This window comes from Bidens hawaiensis, unplaced genomic scaffold (assembly GCF_021521415.1).
Source record: "Bidens hawaiensis isolate Kalapana, Puna unplaced genomic scaffold, B.hawaiensis_p1.1 tig00045050_1, whole genome shotgun sequence".
In the NCBI taxonomy this organism is placed as follows: domain Eukaryota; kingdom Viridiplantae; phylum Streptophyta; class Magnoliopsida; order Asterales; family Asteraceae; genus Bidens; species Bidens hawaiensis.
In genome coordinates this window covers 111,099-122,178 of record NW_027505929.1, presented here as the reverse complement: position 1 = coordinate 122,178, position 11,080 = coordinate 111,099, and positions in this window count along the sequence as shown.

The following is an 11,080-nucleotide window of genomic DNA, read 5'->3' as shown; positions in this document are numbered from 1 at the left end:
GAGTTTAATATGTGATGGTAAGATCACTGGTAAAGTTTGGGAATCAGTAGAAATGCCTAAGTATGGTTTGTGCGATCATGGTTTAACCGAATTTTAACAGCCGAAAAACGCACAAAAAGGCATTTTTTCAAAAGAGTTAGGTTCTGGAAATTTTTCAGGGGCTATGTAATAACATTGAGGCCATTGGTAAAAATTATCGGATTTTTCGAAAGTAGTTTGATATAAACGGGCCATTTATTACACGATTATAACCTATTAAATGAATTTTTATAAATAAATAAATAATCATAAAATTTCTGAAAATATTTTTATTAAATTCTCCATGTCTTAGTGTATTTTTACAAAAATTTACATAATTTATATATAAGTACATATTTAGTTATGATTAATCAAAGATTTAAATTATAATTGTTTTAACGAAACCGGCAGTTTTGTGTTTAACGGACTGACTGGTATGTCAAAATGTCAAAAGTGGTCAAATATCATATTTTTGAATGATATTGATAAAAACGAACTTTTTACGAAAATTCCGGACAATTCGGGTGGATTGTACGCGTTTTGTATAATCAAACCCGTGTGAAAACGGAAACGAACCCTGCGATCAAACCAGACACCGAAACCTTAAAATTCTTTCATAAATCAAATTATTTTATCAATCAATATATTTACTTAAGTTTTATGTGATCTTACCTAATCCCGAAACGTATAAACGATCAACTGAGTTAGGCTCGGGAAACGGTGAAACTGAGCCAAATCCAGTTTTAAACATTTCATAGTATACAACGTCACAAACTAAGACTATGGTCATGTTCTGGGCCTAACAGCTATACCCAGATTATCTATACAGCCCGACTTAGCTTGAACACTGTACTAGTATTAACGATACGATACCGTTTATAGGAATCAGGCTATAAACGAAGCATCTGACTTATTGATACGTAATTTCTGTGCGAACTACGATAAGGTGAGTTTCACGACCCCCACTTTCTAAACTGTTTTACGAACTTTTGGGGTGAAAAGCATGTTTACATAAACTGATATACTTGAAAACGTGTGATGATGTGGATTATCTAAGTACTAACACTTGACAAGTCCCCACAAACACAAGTGATTAACTTCGTGCCGGTGACGTGTGGATAGTACTAACGGTTTGACAAACCCAACTGACAGAGCCGGAGGGGTATGCCGGAACATATGTAAACCCAGTTGCACATTGTCATTATATTTTTACATACTGCTATGTGGTGTTAGACATAGTACATACTTGGGGCAAAGTGGCTGTTAAATGCCAACGGGAGTGCATGGGCAGTGGAGGCCATGTGTTTTAGCTCGTTTCGGTTTCACTTGTGGCTTAGTATAATACATCATACACAGACATATATACGTACACACTGTAAACTTTACGAACTCGTATACTGATTTCATTGACACTCGTGAAACTTGAAACTCACCAACTAGACGTAGTTGACCCGTTTTAACATGCTTTTCAGGTAAAGCAAAAGTGGAATGATTTGCTTACATGCTTGGTGTTAGAAGGAAAGTTGAATAGCTGTGAATAGACGCTGATATAATACTGAATAAGAAGCTCGTAAACCGGTTATGTGTTTTTCACCTAGTTTGTAAACATAGTACCTACCCATGTAATATGATGTAAATTAGTTATGAATTTCTTTATAAACAATGTTGTTGATACCAGTGTTATCTGTTACATTCCCGTATTACGCTTCCGCAACTACCTAGTCGGGGTGTGACAGAAGTTGGTATCAGAGCCATTGGTTATAAAGAATTAGGATGTCCCTTAGGATACCCTAAGATAACCGTAGGCTCGTTTAACTCTGGGAATAAAATAATATTAAATAATATACACGAATGATTCTCGTGATGAGCGCGAATGGACAAGTGGGTTATTATGGTCCGGAACGTAATAACAGACTTGTTTGTACGAGGAAATTCGAGAAGAAGTCGATAAACAATCGAATAGGTAAAAACAGCAACATATGTGTATAAAATTTAATAATAGATAAATATTTGTGTATATAAACGATTATTTGTGCTTATGTGTATAAATACCTGCACGTATTTTACTATGAATAATATAGAAGGATATTATTCTTATTACTAACCATTGTGCAGGAATATGTCAAGATCTACTGATCGTGTACCTAATACCCTACCAACAGGGCCTGAGGAGGAAGAGGAGGATCCGGAAGAAGAAACTGAGGAGGAACCAGAGGAAATGGAAGAAGGTGCAGATGCGGTAATTCCACGCGAGGTACCCCCAGATCAACCCGACTTATCGGGTTACCGTTGTGACACCTATCCCCCTAGGGAATCCCCTAGGAATGCTGCAGGACAGGGAGCTACTAGTGCTTATCATTCACCTGTTAGAGCACCCAGATCCCCTACTCTACCTGTACAGCATACACCAGTACCCCCACCCACTATTAGAAACCGTCAGACCGCTCGTATTTCAGTGCGTCCACCTGAGCACACCTCTTTCCCACCTCGATCTACGTACCATAGGGGAGAAACATCACGTGTCCAGGTCACTGAGATACCTATTCCTACTTGGGGTTTACCCGCCCCGGTACCCGAGCCACCTCGTCATTCTGATTCAGCATGGTTTGGTTTAGCAACTGATCAGCTTTTAGAACAATCACATTCGATAAATAGCCTAAACCAGCATAGACATGATATGTATGATCACATGAGGTATATGCAGCAGGAAATCAGAATTGTGTAAAGATCCAGTGCTCACAGCCACGGGCGTCAGGATCGAGCGATGATACTACTGGGGGTATGCTTAGCAGTTAATGCGGCCCTAGTGGCTGCTGTTGTTTGGTTGTGGCTCCATGTTGCAAGGAATGGATAGGACATAATAGTCTAGTCTTATGTATATAGTCTCTTGATATCCCAAGCAGCATTTTGTTACAGCGTGTTGGGCTGACTTGGGAGTTGTTTGTGGTTTAGTACTATGTCAAGCACTGGCCCTTATCGGGTTAAGTCTACATGTCACTTAGTGACAAATTTTGATACGCATATACAAGCGCTGGCCTATACCAGGTTAAGCCTATGCGCTAATTTTGGATGCATATGTACAGTAATGATTATAATTAATACAAACGTGTTTTCTTTGGTATAGTTATGTGTTGTGAAATTGTAATATGGTAAAGTTGTGCTGATTATAGTGAAACGATATTGATTATTATATAATTGATTATTTTATAGAATGGCCCCGAAGAAAGCAAACACTTTGTCTGAGGCGGAAGTGGCCGCAATGATTGCTCGTCAACTACAAGCAGTGATACCAACAATTGTAACACAAGTCACTGCAGGCATACGTGCTAACAATACTGTTAATCAACCTACGAGCACCACCACGGCCACTGTTAATACACCTCCGCCGGACACTAATGTAGCCCCGGGTGTTACTACCCCGGTGAATACTGATAATGTCATAAATAGTAATAACATTCTCCCAACTATGAATGTCACTGGGAACCCAGAACCTGTTGTGCACCCTGATAATATCCCGAACCCTGTACCGGTTGTTAACACAACTAATAATGATAATACTCGGACCAATACCGATAATAATAATAATAACCGAGAACCCCCCGCGTCAGGAGTACTCGTACAAACAATTTACATCATGTAAACCGATTGAGTTTAAGGGTATTGAAGGACCTAGCGGGCTGGTCAAATGGATAGAAAAGACCGAATCAGTAATTAATATCAGTGAGTGTCCACCGAACCGCGTGGTCAAATTTGCTACCAGTATGTTTCTAGACCAAGCGCTGATGTGGTGGAACACGGTAGTCCAAATAAGGGGACAAGATGCTATTAATCGTATGTCATGGACTGAATTAAAAACCCTCATGCTAGAGCATTTTTGTCCTAAAAGTGAGATTCAGAGGTTGGAACACGAGTTATGGAATCTGGAAATGAAAGGAGCGGACCATGTGGGATACACGAATCATTTTAACGAACTGTCCCGCTTAGTTCCATGGTTAGTTACACCGGAAGCGAAGCGAATTGAACGTTATATCTGGGGACTGACCCCTGCCGTGAGAAGTATAGTGAATTCAGTTGCCCACCCGACATTAGAAAGTGCTGTATTTCAAACGGGTGTCGTTACTTTTGATCTGATGAGAAGTGGAGTGATAAGGATGCCAGGTGAAACAACAAGTTTAAAACGAACTGATTATGGGACAAGAATGCAAGGAAACCCTCAAAACAAGCGGACTCGTCCGAATACCCGAAGTTATGCCATGACCAGTTCTAATGTAAAACAAGAGACCTATAAAGGGACGTTACCGAAGTGCAGAAGATGTAACTTTCATCATGTGGGTGATTGCAAACCGATCATTTGTCAAAAGTGTGGAAGAACGGGACACTATGCTCCCAACTGTAGAACCCCCACCAACACTGTTAACCGTCCACCGCAATCAACTCAACTCCCTCGACCTCAACCAACCCGCCCACAACTCAACCAACAAACCCCACCTACCACGAACCTCCGTGCCTGCTATGAATGTGGCAGTACGGAACACTTTCGGTGATACTGCCCCAATTTGAACCCGGGTGCAGTGAGAAGACAGAACCAAGCACAAGCATCAACCTCCAATGCAGCTAGGGGACGCGCGTTTGTATTAGGACTGGGTGAAGCGCGTCATGATCCAAATGTGGTGACAGGTACATTCTTAGTTTCGGATCAGTATGCTTCAGTTTTGTTTGATACGGGTGCCGATAGAAGTTTCATATCTGTTAACTTCTTACCTTTAGAAAATATGCCGGTTAGTGAACTAACAAAACCATATACTATAGAACTCGCTAACAGTAAGTCTATACTTGTTAACCGAATAGTCCGAAACTGTTCCCTTATCCTAAACGACCACCCATTCCTTATTGATTTACTTCCAGTGGAATTGGGAAGTTTCGATGTTATAGTCGGTATGGACTGGCTATCTAAGTATAAAGCTGAAATTGTCTGTAAGGATAAGACCGTTAGAATACCTCTTTCGAATGATGAAGCTATGATTGTTCAAGGAGAGAAATCTGGTACGGTACTGCCTCTCATATCTCAACTTAAGGCATTGAGATATTTAACCCAAGGTTGTACTTTATACTTGGCGAGTGTAACAGTTAAGGAACCCGAGGAAAAACGAATGGAAGACATCCCAGTGGTACACGAGTATTCAGATGTATTCCCCGATGAGTTGCCTGGTTTACCACCGACCCGACAAGTTGAATTCCATATTGACTTGATACCGGGAGCAGCACCCATTGCTAAGGCACCTTATCGACTTGCACCTTCTGAAATGCAAGAACTGTCCAACCAGTTACAAGAATTACTGGACATGGGTTTTATTCGCCCTAGTTACTCACCGTGGGGAGCACTAGTGTTGTTTGTAAAGAAGAAAGATGGGAGTTTTCGAATGTGTATTGATTATCGGGAATTGAATAAAGTGACTATAAAGAATAGATACCCCTTACCTCGAATTGATGACTTGTTTGATCAGCTTCAAGGTGCGAAGTATTTTTCAAAAATTGATCTTAGATCTGGTTATCATCAAGTAAGAATTCAGGAAGAAGACATACCAAAAACAGCTTTCCGAACTCGGTATGGTCACTATGAATTTTTGGTTATGCCGTTTGGATTGACAAATGCACCTGCAGTGTTTATGGACCTCATGAACCGAGTTTGCAAACCTTACCTTGAAAAGTTTGTGATAGTGTTTATCGATGACATTTTGATATATTCAAGAAGTAAGGAGGAACACGAACAACATTTGTCCAAATGTGAGTTTTGGCTACAAGAAGTACAGTTTTTGGGACACATTGTGAATCATCAAGGAATCCAAGTAGACCCAAGTAAAATTGAGGCCATTAAGAATTGGCAAGTGCCTAAATCACCAAGAGAAATTCGTCAATTCTTAGGACTAGCCGGGTATTATAGAAGATTCATTGAAAACTTTTCAAGTATTGCACAACCTCTAACCCTCCTAACTCAAAAAGATCGAGCATATGAATGGGGAGAAGAACAAGAAATGGCCTTCCAAATGTTAAAACAGAAGTTATGTGAGGCTCCAATATTAAGCCTTCCAGATGGAACTGATGAATTGGTGGTATACTGTGACGCATCTCGTAAAGGTTTAGGATGCGTACTGATGCAAAGAAAGAAAGTAATAGCATATGCTTCCCGACAATTAAAAGTACATGAAAAGAATTATACGACCCATGATTTGGAATTGGGAGCAGTTATCTTTGCATTGAAGATTTGGAGACATTACTTGTATGGCACCAAATGTACCATCTATACTGATCACAAAAGCCTACAACACATATTCGATCAGAAAGAGCTAAACATGAGACAAAGGAGATGGGTAGAACTGTTAAATGATTATGATTGTGAGATTAAATACCATCCAGGTAAGGCCAACGTAGTAGCTGATGCTTTAAGCCGAAAAGACAGAATCAGACCATTAAGGGTACGAGCACTCGGAATGATTGTTCAAAGTAGCCTAACCGAACAAGTTCGCGTTGCACAAGATGAGGCCTTGAAGGCAGATCAGCTAGAAAAAGAAGAACTACATGGAAATGAAAGGAATTTTGAGAAGAAAATTGATGAAGTATATTATTACAAAAACCGGGTCTGGATTCCAACACTTCATAAACTCCGAAAGCTGATTCTTGATGAAGCACACAAATCCAAATATTCTATTCATCCAGGTGCTGATAAGATGTATAAGGATGTTAAAGAATTTTACTGGTGGCCTGGTATGAAAAAGGATATAGCCGTGTATGTAAGTAAATGTGCAACATGTGCAAGGGTAAAGGCGGAATATCAAAAACCTTCGGGAATGTTACAACAACCCGAAATCCCACAATGGAAATGGGAACAAATTACCATGGACTTTGTGACACACCTTCCTAAAACCTCTCGAGGACACAACGCAATTTGGGTAATTGTGGACCGATTAACCAAATCCGCACACTTTATTCCTATCCGTAACAACTACACCACCGAAAAACTCGCTCAAATTTACATCGATGAAATAGTATCTCGACACGGAGTACCTCTTTCGATTATTTCCGATCGAGACAGTCACTTTACTTCACATTTCTGGCAAGCAGTACAAGAAGCCTTGGGAACCCGAATCGACCTAAGTACGGCTTACCATCCCCAGACTGATGGTCAATCTGAACGAACCAACCAAACCTTAGAAGATCTACTTCGTGCTTGTGTACTGGATTTCAAAGGGAATTGGGATCAACACTTCCCGCTCATTGAATTCTCTTACAATAACAGTTATCACAGTAGTATACAAGCAGCACCTTATGAAGCTCTATACGGGCGAAAATGTAGATCACCACTATGTTGGACAGAAGTGGGTGATACTCAAATTTCAAGATCCGATTTAATTCAGGAAACCACCGATAAGATTCACCAGGTTAAACAAAAATTGAAAGCTGCCCGTGACCGACAAAAGAGTTATGCCGATGTTCGCAGAAAACCGTTATCTTTTGAAATAGGTGATAAGGTATTTTTAAAAGTATCGCCATGGAAGGGTGTTATAAGATTCGGAAAGACTGGTAAACTAGCCCCGAGATACATCGGACCTTTTGAGATTGTCGCAAAAATTGGTCCCGTAGCTTATCGATTAAAACTACCCTTAGAACTGAGCACTATTCATGACGTGTTTCATGTATCGAATCTGAAAAAGTGTTTGACTGATGAAACGACAATAGTACCACTGGAAGATGTTCAGATCAACGAAAAGCTCAACTTCGTAGAGGAACCGGTAGAAATTGTAGACGGGAAAACCAAACAGTTACGACACAACAAAATTTCATTGGTAAAAGTTCGGTGGAATTCAAAACAAGGACCCGAATATACTTGGGAACGAAAGGACGAATTCCGAAAGAAATACCCACACCTGTTCCCTAAAAAGAAAACCGATAACACATTAAATTTCGAGGACGAAATTTCTTAACGGGGGGAGAATGTGACATTCATGACAAAACGAGGTACACTATATTCATTACGTAGCAAGTAAACGATAAATCGGTTAATTCGTAGTGCTTAAACGAGTAACCGACCGATACTAATTATGACCCGTATACATACTGAGGGGTCATATACGAGTTATATATATGTTATAGAGGCTAACATATTGATATTTAGGCCCCGGTACGTTTAAAACTCTTTAAACGAAAAAGGTTTCGTTTATCGATACGCTATAAGCTTAAACGCAATCGTTAATATCAAAACAAGCATTGTAGCATCCGTTAAGCCGAAAAAGATTTATAAAACACTTATATGACATGTTCTAAGCAATCCGTGAAAATATTTTGGAATTTTACAACGAGTCAGTACGTTTTTCTTATTTTACAAAAATAAGCTGAAAAACACTCGTTTTTGCGCTATCTCTCACACCCGAATTAATTTTCTTGCGAAAAACCGAACCCGAACTAAATTTGAAGTGGGCTTTTCATGTTTGGGCTTGTATAATTAGAGTAATGGGCCAAAACAGCCCATTAAGGGCCTTTACATAGTTCCGATCGGAACAGCCTACCAAACATCACATTTGTTTTTTTTATATAACTTAATCCTTAAGTCATTGTTATTCATTCTAACATACAAAATTTTGAAGTCCAAAGCAGCTCCAGCTCTGCTCTACCAACTCCCCTTCAAAACCCTAAGGTAAGATCAAGTTTTGTGAAAATTTAACTAAGTTTGATTCATATAATTAACATATAAACATGTTTTAGTTAGTTTTAAACATGTTTAACCATCCAAAAACCCTAAAAATCAAGTAAAACCATGTTTTGATGTTAAACATGTTTACAAACCAGGAACATATACCTTTTTGGTCAAAAACGCGGATTAGAACATGAATACAACGTTTTTACGGTTAGAAAGTTCGGTTTGAACCCAAAACCGAAACCCTAATTATCAAGGCTGTTACATGGATGATTTATGCTTGGTTTGATGTTATATGATATGTAGATATACTGAGTTTGCAACCCGAGACCCGGAAAGTCGTTTAAGCTAGCAAAATTCATCGAAAACCGACAAGGTAAACCCGTAACACTCGTTTAGGGGCTGTTTAGTATTAGGTTGTGACGTACTTGTTGTTAGCTTGTGAAAAATTTCAGGGACATTAGGGATCATATAAATGAGTCCCTGTTCAAATTTGGTAATTTTTCGATAAACGGAGAATATTTGGTGAATTTATTTCCGTTTATGAGCGTTTATTTGGGAAAAATAGCTAAACATATTGAAAAATTATGAAACTTGGTTTTGGAGTTTAATATGTGATGGTAAGATCACTGGTAAAGTTTGGGAATCATTAGAAATGCCTAAGTATGGTTTGTGCGATCATGGTTTAACCGAATTTTAACAGCCGAAAAACGCACAAAAAGGCATTTTGTCAAAAGAGTTAGGTTCTGGAAATTTTGCAGGGGCTATGTAATAACATTGAGGCCATTGGTAAAAATTATCGGATTTTTTGAAAGTAGTTTGATATAAACGGGCCATTTATTACACGATTATAACTTATTAAATGAATTTTTATAAATAAATAAATAATCATAAAATTTCTGAAAATATTTTTATTAAATTCTCCATGTCTTAGTGTATTTTTACAAAAATTTACATAATTTATATATAAGTACATATTTAGTTATGATTAATCAAAGATTTAAATTATAATTGTTTTAACGAAACCGGCAGTTTTGTGTTTAACGGACTGACTGGTATGTCAAAATGTCAAAAGTGGTCAAATATCATATTTTTGAATGATATTGATAAAAACGAACTTTTTACGAAAATTCCGGACAATTCGGGTGGATTGTACACGTTTTGTATAATCAAACCCGTGTGATAACGGAAACGAACCCTGCGATCAAACCAGACACCGAAACCTTAAAATTCTTTCATAAATCAAATTATTTTATCAATCAATATATTTACTTAAGTTTTATGTGATCTTACCTAATCCCGAAACGTATAAACGATCAACTGAGTTAGGCTCGGGAAACGGTGAAACTGAGTCAAATCCAGTTTTAAACATTTCATAGTATACAACGTCACAAACTAAGACTATAGTCATGTTCTGGGCCTAACAGCTATACCCAGATTATCTATACAGCCCGACTTAGCTTGAACACTGTACTAGTATTAACGATACGATACCGTTTATAGGAATCAGGCTATAAACGAAGCATCTGACTTATTGATACGTAATTTCTGTGCGAACTACGATAAGGTGAGTTTCACGACCCCCACTTTCTAAACTGTTTTACGAACTTTTGGGGTGAAAAGCATGTTTACATAAACTGATATACTTGAAAACGTGTGATGATGTGGATTATCTAAGTACTAACACTTGACAAGTCCCCACAAACACAAGTGATTAACTTCGTGCCGGTGACGTGTGGATAGTACTATCGGTTTGACAAACCCAACTGACAGAGCCGGAGGGGTATGCCGGAACATATGTAAACCCAGTTGCACATTGTCATTATATTTTTACATACTGCTATGTGGTGTTAGACATAGTACATACTTGGGGCAAAGTGGCTGTTAAATGCCAACGGGAGTGCATGGGCAGTGGAGGCCATGTGTTTTAGCTCGTTTCGGTTTCACTTGTGGCTTAGTATAATACATCATACACAGACATATATACATACACACTGTAAACTTTACGAACTCGTATACTGATTTCATTGACACTCGTGAAACTTGAAACTCACCAACTAGACGTAGTTGACCCGTTTTAACATGCTTTTCAGGTAAAGCAAAAGTGGAATGATTTGCTTACATGCTTGGTGTTAGAAGGAAAGTTGAATAGCTGTGAATAGACGCTGATATAATACTGAATAAGAAGCTCGTAAACCGGTTATGTGTTTTTCACCTAGTTTGTAAACATAGTACCTACCCATGTAATATGATGTAAATTAGTTTATGAATTTCTTTATAAACAATGTTGTTGATATCAGTGTTATCTGTTACATTCCCGTATTACGCTTCCGCAACTACCTAGTCGGGGTGTGACAGTTGAACGTTAAACAG